This window comes from Meles meles, chromosome 4, assembly GCF_922984935.1.
Source record: "Meles meles chromosome 4, mMelMel3.1 paternal haplotype, whole genome shotgun sequence".
Taxonomy (NCBI): Eukaryota; Metazoa; Chordata; class Mammalia; order Carnivora; family Mustelidae; genus Meles; species Meles meles.
Genome location: NC_060069.1, coordinates 139,697,396 through 139,711,296, shown reverse-complemented (window position 1 = coordinate 139,711,296; position 13,901 = coordinate 139,697,396).

Here is a 13,901-nt window from a genome sequence, read left to right as displayed (position 1 = left end):
CCCCTTTTGGATGTATGATTTTCAAATATCATCTCCTATCCAATAGGTTGCTTTTTCATTTGTTGATGGTTTTTCTTTTGCTGAACAAAAGCTTTTTAGTTTTGTGTAATCCCATTAGTTTATTTTAACTTTTGTTGCTCTTGCCTCTGAAAAGCAGTCCAAAAAAATATTGCTAAGACTGATGTCAAGAACTTCCTGCCTATGCTTTCTTTAGGGAGCTTGATGGTTTTAGGCTTTACATTCAAGTCTTTAATACACTTTGAACTTATCTTTGTATATGTGTATTAATATATATTTTTACCTCAATATCTAATAAAAATTATAACCATACATTACTTCAACAGATGATAAAATGGTTCATGTTAAATGTATTATTTAAGAGACCAAATACCTATTTTAAAAGAATGAAAACCTTTTCTTTAATGGTGAAACACACAAGACAAGCCAATGAAAATCAGAATTAAGTCATAGATGAATGCTATCAACATTTTATTTAAATAATTTTAAAATAATTTATTCAACCGAAAAAGAAATACAGGTGTGTTTGGAGATGTAAGTTTGGTTCCATACCACTTCAGTGAAACAAATATTGCAATAAAGTGAGTCAATTTTTTGTTTGTTTTTTCAGGACATACAAAAGTTATATTATTTCTATATTGTAACCCATTAAGTGCACAGTAGCACTTTGTCTAAAGAAAATTGCATATACCTTTTTTTTAAAATTGTATACCTTAATTAAAAAATACCGATTGCTAAAAAACACTGACCTCACCTGTGCTTCCAGCAAATCATCATGACTGATCACAGATCCCCATAACAAATATAATAATAATGAAAAGTTTAAAATGTGAGAATTACCAAAAAGTGACACAAAGACATGAAGTGGGCAGATGCTGTTGGAAAATGGAACCAATATCCTTGCTCAGCATAGGGTTGTCACAAACCTTCAATTTGTAAATAAAACAATATTTGTGAAGTAAAATAAAGCAAAACACAATAAAAGGAAGTATGTCTGTAATCACAATTTTATTTGTAGTTTTATTCATATTTCCTAACAAGAAAATTGGGACCTTTTAGAATTAATAAGTTTTGTAGAGTGGCTGTATAGAAATGTATATAAAAATGTTTGTTATATATCTTTAATATCCATTATAAATATATATTAATAAAGGTCAGTTTATGAATTGATTTAATATTTTTTATTCTTTTGTTTTATTAAGTTATATTCCTTTTAATAAGAAATAACTAAACCCATGGCCATAATAAGGTAGATAGTTACACAGTAATATAAAAGTAGATGAATAAATGAAGAAACATGAGTTGAAATGTGAAGAATACATGATGTTCTTATTTTCCCAAAATAGAACATTTATTTGTATTTATTTCGATTTCATATAATTATAATAATAATTTAATATAATTTTATTGTAATGTAAAAAATTGAACTCTTCTAAAAAATAAAAAACACAAAAATAAGGACTTTTATCAAAAAGTAATAGTAAGCAGAAGAGGAATTACCCATACCATGTTTCAAATGAATTGTAAAGCTATGATGAAAAAAACTGGTGTAAGAAGATTGCAGATATATCCATGGAGAATTTAACTAGAAGCAGACCCTAAAATATGTAAAAATCCTAAGGCATCACAAGTAAGTGTATATAGCAGTTTACTTTTCAATAATTTTTATATTGGGATTTGCCTAGGGAATAACCATAGTTGTCTCAAATATATACAAACTATATTTAAATAAAGCCATCACTTTGGTATTAAGACATTCTGATTTAATGAATTTGTTTTTATTGATCTCTTATGATATATTCTTTCAGAGGTTCATTCGCTCTCCTCAACCAGACCCTTAACTGGCCATCCCATGGACTTTTTTTACTTGTTTGGATACAAGAACAAGCATGTCTTTAATATAATCTAGAAGATTTTCTTTTAAAATCTTAACACTTCTGATAATATTGCCTCCTTATTCTTGCTTTAATAAAGCATGCCTAGGGGCGCCTGGGTGGCTCAGTGGATTAAGCTGCTGCCTTCGGCTCAGGTCATGATCTCAGGGTCCTGGGATCGAGCCCCACATCAGGCTCTCTGCTCCACAGGGAGCCTGCTTCCTCCTCTCTCTCTGCCTGCCTCTCTGCCTGCTTGTGATCTCTCTCTCCATCAAATAAATAAATAAAATCTTTAAAAAAAAAAATAAAGCATGCCTATCCTCTAATACTTTTCTATCTAACATTTCCTACAGTGACTTTATCTGACTTGGATAGCATCCCTTTCCTCCCAGGGTGATGCTTTTCCATCCCAGTACAAACCTTCTTTCCTTTAGAGTTTCACACCATCTTACTATCCCAGCATCTGCCACTCTTTATAAAAACTACTTATATATTTTTTCGTCTTCAGTATTGCTCAAGGACATTTGCACATGACATCACAGGCTTTTTGGGTTTGAATTCTCATTCTGCTAAAGACTAGTTATGTAATCATAAGCAAGTTCTTTAAGTTGTTTTTGCTTCAGTTTCCTTATCCCTGGTATATGAATATTTATTGTATCATTCACAGGTTTGCTTTATAATGAATGTTTGACATTTTAATTATTATGACATTATTGTTGTGACCTAGAGTCTTATAGTTGCATTTCTTATATAATCTAATATCCATAAGGGTGATATCACCAACACACTCTGAAATATCTACAATTAGAAGAAATATATATTAACACTGTTTAAGCACAGTATATATTCAACCCTGCAGAACCTTGGAGTGCTTTAGGCAGAAGTCTGGTATTAAATAATACTTCATCACCCAAATGTCTGATGTGGGCTATGAAAGGAATATACAGTGCCCAGAAGGAGAATATACCAATTTAATCAAGTTAGTGTAGGATCTAGGAATGATTTCTATGAGAATAGTTAGATATTCTAAGGTTGACATTATGATATTCTTTAAAAATCCATGCACAGGGAACAGTATGCAAACAAGTGAGGGGGTAAATGAAAGTATTGTGTATTCAAGAAACCAAAAGATTTATGTAGTGGAGAATGTGAGGACAGTAGTTGGAAAGGTGATGGTAAAGCAAGTTAGGTATAGAGAGAGGATATCCATGAGGATGAATGTGTGCAATGGGTAAATAAGGATAACTCTTTCTAAGTTTTTATTTTAGTTCCATTTAGTTAGCCTACAGTGTTATATTGGTTTCAGGTGTATAATATAGTGATTCAACACTTCCATTCATCACCCAGTTCTCCTTAAAAGTGTGCTTCTTAATCCCATCCACTACTTCACACATTCCTCTACCTTTCTCTCCTTTGGTACCATCAGTTTGCTCTCTGTAGTTATAATCCTATTTCTTAGTTTCTCTCTTTCTCTCCTTTTGCTCACTTGTTTTGTTTCTTGAATTCCATATATGAGTGAAATCATATGGTACTTGTCTTTCTCTGACTGACCTATTTCACTGAGGGTTATAGTCTAGCTCCATCCATGTCATTGCAAATGGTGAGATTTCATTCTTTTTTTTAAGGCTGAGTAATATCCCATTGTGTGTGTGTGTGTGTGTGTGTGTGTGTGTGTGTGTCTGCACCTTTACTCCTATACACCAGATCTTCTTAACTCATTCATCATCTGATGGACACAGGCTGCTACTATATCTTGGGGAGGGGAGGCGAACCATAAGAGACTATGGACTCTGAAAAACAACCTGAGGGTTTTGAAGGGTCAGGGGTGGGAGGTTGGGGCAACCTGAGGGTTTTGAAGGGTCAGGGGTGGGAGGTTGGGGGAACAGGTGGTGGGTAATGGGGAGGGCACGTTTTGCATGGAGCACTGGGTGTTGTGCAAAAAGAATGAATACTGTTACGCTGAAAAAATAAATAAAATGAAAAAAAAAAGAAATATATCTTGGCTGTTGAAAATAATGCAGCTATAAACATTGGATGCAGATATCCCTTTTAATTAGTGTTTTTATACTCTTTGGATGAATAAAATAACCAGTATTGCATTGAGTGATCATAGGATAGTTCTATTTTTAACTTTTTGATGGAACCTCTATACCATTTTCTAGAGTGACTGCACCAGTTTGCATTCCCACCAGTGGTGCAAGAGGGTTCCCTTTTCTTCACATCCTTACCAAAATCCATTTCTTGTGTTACTGATTTTAGCTATTTGACTGGTGTGAGATGATATCTCATTGTAGTTTTAATTTGTATTTCCCTGGTGATGAGTGATGTTAAGCATCTTTTCACATGTCTGTTAACCACCTGGATGTCTTTGGAAAACATCTGTTCAGGTCTTCTGCCCATTTTTTTAACTGATTATTTGTTTGGGGGATGTTGATTTCATATGTTCATATGTTCTCTTTTTCATATGTTCTCTAACCCTTTATTGGATATCATTTGCAAATATCTTCTCCAGTTCTGTAGATTGCCTTTTAGTTTTGTTGGTTGCTTCCTTTGCTGTGCAGAAGCTTTTTTCTTTTGATGTAGTTCCAATGGTATATTTTTGCTTTTGTTTCTCTTTTCTCAGGGGACCTATTTAGAAAAATGTTCCTATGGCCAGTCCCAGAGAAGTTAATGCCTGTGCTCTGTTCTATGGTTTTATGATTTCACATTTAAATCTTTCATCCACTTTGAATTTATTTTTGTTTATGGTGTAAGAAATTTGTTCAGTTTCATTCTTTTGCATGCACTTGTCCAGTTTTCCTAGCACCATTTGTTGAAGAGACTGTCTTTTTACCCATTGGATATTCTTTCCTGCTCTGCTGAAGATTAATTAACCATATAATTATGGGTTTATTTCTGGGGGTTTTATTCATTCTATTGATTATGTATCTATTTTTATATTTTGTGATATAACTCAAAGCCTGGAATTGTGATGTCTCCAGCTTTGCTTTTCTTTTTCAAGGTTGCTTTGGCTATTTAGGGTTTTTTGTGGTTCCATACAATTTTTAGGATTGTTTGTTCTAGTTCTGTGAAAAAATGGTGATGGTATTTTGATAGGGATTGCATTAAATGTGTAGATTGTTTTAGGTAGTATTGATATATCTTTTAAAGATTTTATTTATTTATTTGACACACAGAGAGATCACCAGTAGGCAGAGAGGCAGGCAGAGGAAGAGGGGGAAGCAGGCTCCCTGCTGAGCAGAGAGCTGATGTGGGACTCGATCCCAGGACTCTGAGATCATGACCTGAGCTGAAAGCAGAGGCTTAACCCACTGAGTCACCCAGGCACCCTGTTGTATTGATATTTTAACAATATTTGTTCTTCTAATCCATGAGTATGGAATGTCTTTCCATTTCTTTGTGTCATCTTCAATTTCTTTCAACAATATTTTATAGTTTTCAGAGTACAGATCCCTCACCTCCTTAGGTTTATTGCTAGTTGTCTTATTATTTTTGGTGTAATTGTAAGTGGAATTCATTCTGTAGTTTCTCTTTCTGCTGTTTCATTATTAGTGTATAGAAATGCAACAGATTTCCATATGTTGATTTTGTATCCTGAGAATTTTCTGAATTTGTGTAACAGTTCTAGCATTATTTTGGTGGCATCTTTTGGATTTTCTATATTGAGTACCATGTCATCGGCAAATAGTGAAGTCTTACTTCCTTACCAATTGGATGACTTTTATTTATTTTCATTGTCAGTTTGTTGTGGCTAGGACTTCAGTACTATGTTGAATGAAAGTGGTGAGAGTAGACATCCTCATGTTGTTCCTGATCTTAGTGGGGAAGTCCTTAGTTTTACCACTAAGGATGATGTTAACTGTTGATTTTTCATAAACAGCCTTTATTATGTTGAGATATGTTCTCTCTGAACCTATTTTGCTGAGGGTTTTTATCATGAATGGATGTGGTACTTTGTCCAGTGTTTTTCTGCATCTATTGAAATGATCATATGGTTCTTACCCTTTCTCTTATTGATGTGATGTATCATGTTGATTGTTTTTGAATACTGAAATACTGTTGTAACTCAGAAATAAGTCTCTTTTGATTGTGATGAATGATTTTTTTTAATGTATTGTTGGATTCAGTTTGCTAGTATATTATTGAAATATTTTACATCTATGTTCATCAGGGATATTGGCCTATAATTTTTGTTTTTTTAACAGAGTCTTTATATGGTTTTGGTATCAGGGTAATGCCGGTCTCATAGAATGAATTTGCAAGTTTTCCTCCCATTTCTATTTTTTTAAATAGTTTGAGAAGAATAGGCATTATCCCTTATTTGAATCTTTAGTAGAATTTACCTGTGAGCCATCTGACCCTGGAGTTTTGTTTGTTGGGAGTTTTTTGATTACTGATTCAGTTTTTTTGCTGGTTATCAATATGTTAAAGTTTTCTATTTCTTTCTATTTCAGTTTTGATAGTTTATATTTTTTTCTATGAATTTATCCATTTCTTCCAGTTTGCCCAATTTGTTGGCATATAGTTTTTCATAACATTTTTTATAACTGTTTATATTGTTGTGGTGTTGGTTGTTATTTCTATTCTCTCATTTGTGCTTTTATTTGAGTCTTTTGTATTTTTTTCTTGATAAGTCTGGCTAGATGTTTATCAATTTTTTTTTAAAGATTTATTTATTTGACAGAGAGAGATCACAAGTAGGCAGAGAGGCAGGCAGAGAGAGGGGAAGGAAGCAGGCTCCCTGCTGAGCAGAGAGCCCAATGCAGGGCTCGATCCCAGGACCCTGAGATCATGACCTGAGCCGAAGGCAGAGGCTTAACCACTGAGCCACCCAGGCGCCCCGATGTTTATCAATTTTATTGATTTTTTTTTTCAAGGAACCAACTCCTTATTTCATTGATCTATTCTATTATTATTTGTGGTGGTTGTTGTTGTTTGGTTTCTGTATCATTTATTTCTGCTCTAATCTTTTTTTCCTTCCTTCCTCTGGTTTTAGGTCTTGTTTGTTATTCTTTTTCTAACTCCTTTAGGTGTGAGGTTAGGTTGTTCATTTGAGATTTTTCTTGCTTCTTGAGACAGGCCTGTATTGCTATAAACTTCCCTTTTAGAATAGATTTTGTTGCATTCCAAAGGTTTTGAACCATTATGTTTTCATTTTCATTTTGTTCATTATACTTTTCTATTTCCTTTTTAAAAATTTCCTGGTTGACCCATTAATCAATTAATAGCATGTTATTTAACCTGTATGTATTTGTGGTCTCTCCTGATTTTTTCTTGTGATTGACTTCTAATTTCATAATGTTGTGGTCAGAAAAGATGCATGGTATGATTTTGATCTTTTTAAATGTGTTGAAGCTTGCTTTGTGGTCTAATATATGATCTATTCTGGAAAATAATCTATGGGTAGTTGAAAAGAATGTGTATTCTGCTATTTTAGAGTAGAATGTTTTAAATATACCTGTTACAAGTACACCCGGTCATTCAAGGCCGTGGTTTCCTTATTGATTTTATGCTTACATGATCTGCCCCTGATGTAAGTGGGGTGTTAAATTCCCTTACTATAATTGTATTATTATTATTGATAAATAAGAATGGCTTTAAACTGGTAAGATATCATGTTGACTTTGTATTCTCTCTCTCTTTTTTGTCTTCTCTCTCTCTCTTTTGTGATGAAAGCACTTGCTGCATATGAAATGAGTGAATGGAGGAAGACAAGATTGGAAATAGAGAGACTAGATTATAGGGATTTGTCTAAATGGAAGATGATGGTTGTTTGCTCTGGAATGAAGTAAACAGATTTAAAAATGTGCAGAAATTAGAACCCAGAAGACTTGGGAATTAACTAAATGAAGGTGGGGATTTCATTCTTGACTAACTATCTGTATATTGAATAGTGTTGCCAGTTACCAATTATAGTTTCTCATAAATCTAAATCACCCCAAAAAATCATTTACCAATTCCAGGTAAATGCTGCTTTGATATTTATTTTAAAAATAACTTAGAATGCACCACCTGCAATTAACACACATACTCACTTGAAAACAAAACCAAAAGAAAAGAAAGAAGATATCAACTGTAATTTTTCTCATATCATGGGGCAAAGTGATCACTATGGTCTATAGAATGGGTATGCCCAGAATCATATAGTGATTATTTCTGAAACTTAAAGATCAATTTTTTAAATTTTTTTTTATTTTTTGCCAGCATTCACATCCTTCCAGTTGTCTCTTTCTGCTATATTCACTATAGCTGCTTTATAATCTTATTGGCCTTCTAATTTTGATCTATTCACTACTTCTTATACCAATTTCTTTTCTATCTTGTTTAACACGTGGCCATTGAACATTAACATTAACACGTGAACATTGATCCAATTTAGAAGGTGCTACAGTGACAGGTACTGGTTCCCTTAGAAAATTTTTCCTACCTCTGCTATTAGGTAGGGTGCCTTACATATTTGTCACCCTAGAATCTAAGAAGAATCACCCAGGACCTGCATAATAGGCAGAATTAAGTGCTTCAGCCATGCAAACAGAGTAAGACTGCCCTCCGATTTAATGGATAAACCAGACAGATCCTCAATAACAGTGAATTAATGAGATGATGGGAAAGAGCAGTGCAAGTCATCTTTGTAGTATGGAAATCTGGTTTCCTATCTCTAGCTTGACACTTGAAATTTCCTAAACTGATATATAGCCTTCTTCCTGAAATGAAGACAATAAATTTCTACTTTGGTTATATCATAGACATCTATAAGAACATAGTAAAAAAATAAATAAATAAAATTTATCATTTTGTAAATAATCTAAAAACTTTATAACTATTGCTTCATCAATATAGATATTCATTATATCACTATGTCAAAATGTAGACACTTAGTTTAATATTAGTTGTTTTTTCTCTTGTTATTCTCTAAGATGCTTGGTGGTCACAGTCCTCACTTTTTAAAGTTTCTCCATGCATTCTCCCTGCCTTTCTCCTTCAATAATGAAAACAATTAGGAGTGGAAAGTTTAATGAATTTTCCCACATCGTACAGTCAACTAGTGGTTGAGGCTAAGCTACAGAACCCAGTCTTTATATCTGCATTCTAATACAACTTCCCTAAGTTATGGAAATATTAGAAATTATATTTCTACTGTTTATAATTTATATACTCAATAATGTTTACAAAACCAACAGAATACTGCATAATATGGGGATTCAGTATATATATATATATATATATATATATATATATATAAATGTATATCTTAAATTTATGGAAAAACTTGATGCTGTCTCTCATTTAAATACCTATTACAGAGGACAGAATTATTTTCCAGCTGTCCAGGTCTCGTGAGTTTTCTCAAATATCCAAGTCTACTCAGGGAAAGAATGAGAATAAATATTAAGCAGGATAGCAAGATCTGAATAAGATTGTACTTAAATTTCTAAAAATTGGGGAGAGAATAAAATGGGAGCTGCAAAGTCTTACCATGTTTAGTATTTTTAAAGTATATTAATTATTGTATCATCTCTTAACATATCATACAGCAACATCTACACATTCTGTCCTATCACATTTAATGATTTCTCAGCTCTTTTTTTTTAAATTTTATTAGACAGAGAGAGAGAGATCACAAGTAGGCAGAGAGAAAGGGGAAGCAGACTCCCTGCTGAGCAGAGAGCCCAGTGTGGGGCTTGATCCCAGGACCCTGAGATCATGACCCGAGCTAAAGGCAGAGGCTTTAAACCACTGAGCCACCCAGGCGCCCCTCATTTCTCAATTCTTAAGCAGAGATGTGCCTTCATAGTGTATTTGGAATTGAAGTAAATATATCATCTTCCAAATTTTACAATTTTTTCTCAACTTTTTGAATGCATCTATCATTTAAGTAGTTATCTACATAATGGTGTCATAATTCAGGACAATAAATCAATGATTATAAATTGTTCACTATTAAGGAAATACATTTTTAAGTTAACTAAAACTTCTCAAACTATTAACATTTATTTCATTTGGCAAAATTGAATATTCTATTACAGAGTGAGATCTGAAAATTCCAAATGTAGTATGCAAGCAGTATCACACAGCAATGGCAGTTTCCATAGCTAGAATATACATTACTCCAGGGGTTATGCCACTATTTCCTTTAATTTGATCAGTTTAATTAAATCAAACAGTGTTATAATCCTCAAGAGGGAAACTACTCTACTTATGAAAATTCCATTAGAAATACTTGAAATATGAGTATTTTATAGTGTATGTTAAAAGCCTCATTAAACATGCAGGGTAAAAAAGAAGTGAACATTCAAAGATCACCAGAAATGCTGTATTTTATTCTTTTGTTAACCAGGAAAGTGATAAGAAAGTAAGCCAAGTAAATAACCATAAGAAAAGATAAAAAATGTTACATTAAAAAGCTACATAAAGTGCCATAGAGTAATTTTATGTAGCTCAAAATCAAAATGTGTCTATATAGAAGACATTTACTATTGAATAATATTGTATGTTTTGAAACACATTGACATTCTTATTATTTAGGATAATATTTTCTCAATATTCAGGTCCTGCTACCAATTCAGCTTTTCACTCATTCTTTGAGCATTTTTATAACCTAATAGTCGCACATCACTGTTAGCACATACCCCTTCTTACCTGTCATCTTTAGTCATGTTACCATACCTATGTGTTGCTTAACCTCAAATAGACTACTTCCCTAACTTTGAGGTAGGCTCTGCCAAAGAGACTTGAGGTAAAGATCAGGCTAGAAATCTAGGAGTTAATGGAAGCTGTACTTCATAGTTGAAGAGTATGGCATTGTCAGTCAGTCAAAGATCAAGTTTATGGATAGGAGTTAATTTATTTTAGTCAAAATGGCAGGAATGAAGACCAGACCAGACAAATCACGAGTAGGGTTTAGTTTATTGTCGAAACCTGACAGCAGACATGCTTAAATATGTGGATTTTAACCCACTGGGAGGAAAAAGTTGAACACAAGCAAGTAAGCTCCAACCCTAGCACTCAATACCAAAAAAAAAAAAAAAAATATATATATATATATATATATATATATATATAAACACACATATACACACATATACCCATGTATACACACACACATACATAAAATAAAATATATACAAAATAAATAAATAAAATAAAATGAACATTCATAATAACACTTTGCTCTCTAAAATGAGTTATCTTGGGTGCCTGGGTGATTAAGTTGTTTAAGTGTCTGCCTTCAACAACTCAAGTCAGGACCTGGGATAGAGTCCCACATCAGACTCCCTGCTGAGTCATCTTCTTTCCTCTACCCCTCCCCCTTGCTCCTGAGCTCTCTCTCAGATAAATACATAAAATCTTTTAAAAATAAATAAATAAAATGGGTTAACTTACTGTTTATCAACAGAGACAGGAGTATCATGATGGAGAACTTATTTTTCCATTAATTAATACTTTAATTAGAAGAAAGAAGGGCTCCTGGCTCTCTCAGTTGCTTAAGCATCTGCCTTCAGCTCAGGCCATGATCCCAGGGTCCTGCGCCTCAAATTGGACTCCCTGCTCAGTGGAGAGTCTGCTTCTCCTTTTGCCCCTCCCCCAACTCATTATCTCTCTTATTCTCTGTCAAATAAATAAAAACTTCAAAAAAATGAGAAGAAAGACAATTTAATGTGTTTATTTTTTTAAGCACACTCACATATATAACACATATAGCCTTTCAAACTTTTATCACAATCTCTATTTCAGTTGGTAGATTATTAATCATAATTTCCTCAGATGCAATGATGAATTCTGTGTGTATCATACTAAATCCAAATTCATTCTTTCTTCTTGAATATATGGAGTTAAGAAGCCTGTTCTTTCATCATTGTTAACCTGTCTCCGTGTAGAAAACATTACCTGCTAGAGTTTGGTGTTTATGCGCAGCTCATTTTACATTTAGTTTTATAGACTCTATTCATTCCCAAAGTTGTCCAAGTCAGTGCATTGCCTCTTGCCCTCTTCAATGAGACTGTGTCATATATTTGTAGTACTTTAACAGTCTTTTGTCACAATGGTACAATTTAGAAGACAGTTTGGCAGTTTGTACAAGGCTAAACATAGTTTTATCATACTATGGTCTTAAGTGTTTGCCCAGCTAATTTGATTGCTATATCCACACATACACAGAAGTCTGCATGGAAATATCTCTAACAGCTTTATTCCTAAGTGCCACAAGACTGGGAGCAACCAGCTTCTCTCTAGAGTATTTTCATTCCACAATGCATACTTGAAAAAAGTCAATATTGAAAATGTTTACTTTCATTTCTGTAATTGAAATATTCTTCTGTTTTTGTCTGCATGTTGATCTTATGTACTTTAAGTCGAGAAACAGTTTTAACAAAAATCTGTTAATGAACAGTGAAATAGACTCAACACAGATTTACACCAACGACCACCCTACCAAAGCAAGAGCATTCAGACAATCCACACTTTATAGCTGGTCTGCTCAGCCTGTTTTCTGGTTGCATTTTTTGAAATATACTCCATCTTTAATTTTCCATTTTTTTTTCCACTGGCCCCTACACTAATGACCAGACAGCTCCCTACTTCTCTGTATTCTTCTGGTCACCACATGGACTGGCCAGAGACAGCAGTGGCTGGCAGAGGGAATACCACGGAATATTTTTCCTACCATCACTGGAAGCAGTAGGCAGTCTGCAGTCCCTGAAAGTCAGATTCTGAGTGCATTTTTTTTTTTTAAATCAGTAGGAATCTGCATGCTGTCCTTGAAATGAAGGTTTAGTTTCTTAGTGCAGTGAAAGCATTACCAAAGGAGTGACTATCTTTGAAATTTAACCAAAAGCAAAAGTGTGAAGTCCATTCACTTGCACAAGTGTCTCACAAACAACATGTTAACAAGCAGAAGATGGAAGTACTAAGTAAGTCTCCACAAAACTAAAACTGACCTGTTTTACTGAAATTATTAATAGTAATTTTTTAGAAGTTAAAAAAAAAACGGAAAACATCCAACAGGACTGAATGGCTGCACAAGTGTATACTAGAACTGTTTAATACCAATCTGTATCACCTTCGTAAATATAATGGCCTTTTTTTTTTTTTTTGAGAGAGAGAGAGAGAGCGAGCAAGTGGAGGAAAGGGCGGAAGGAGAGCAGAGAGAGAATTTTAAGTAGACTCTATGCTCATCTTGGAGCCTGACTTGGGGCTCAATGTGGGGTTTGATATGGGGCTCGATCTCATAACCCTGAGGTCATGACCTGAGCTGAGATCATGACCTGAGCCAAAATCAAGAGTTGGACACCTAACCAACATAGCCATCCAGATGCCCCAATATAATTACTTTCTAAGAAGTGTAGTTCATGCTAGAATGATCACTTCTCTCTTCTGACCACCATGGTATATTTGATAACTCCATTTCAGGAAGAGGTGCTTTGTTCTCAATCCAAGTATGGAGACAAAGTTAGATGTCTCAAGAAAGTCAGGGTAAAGGGAAGATAAAGGAGGGAAAAGAGAGGAGAGGAACGAGCACTGTTGGGCTTGTCTGTAAAAAGGTGAGGACAAGTCAAATTCATGGTGTGCTGGTGGCCACAGATCAGTATTGGAAAACAAACATTTCTCAAATGTATTTCTAAAATTTTTGTGTTGCCACACTATATAATTTTTGTGTTAGCTACGCCCTTCACATGAATAAGACTGGTACCTTTCTTACTTTCAAGAAAGTTCTATGAAGATATTTTCCTCTATTTTATGTATGCTTGTCTCTTTAGGAACTAAAATATTCTTGAGTTTTGTGTATAAATACACAGAGCTGTTTCACCACTGTTTTCACAGAGGACTTGGAAACAGAGGAGGCCATAGAAAGAATGAGCTTCAGACAACTTAGGAAACAGCTTTTGATATTTAGTTTTCATGATGTTAAAAGTAAGTCAGTGATGGCTGTAGCACTTAGGAAAGGAAAGAGGTTGGGGGAGAGGAAAGAAAAAATGTGCTGCTTGATTGGAAGGTACTTTGAGCACAGTG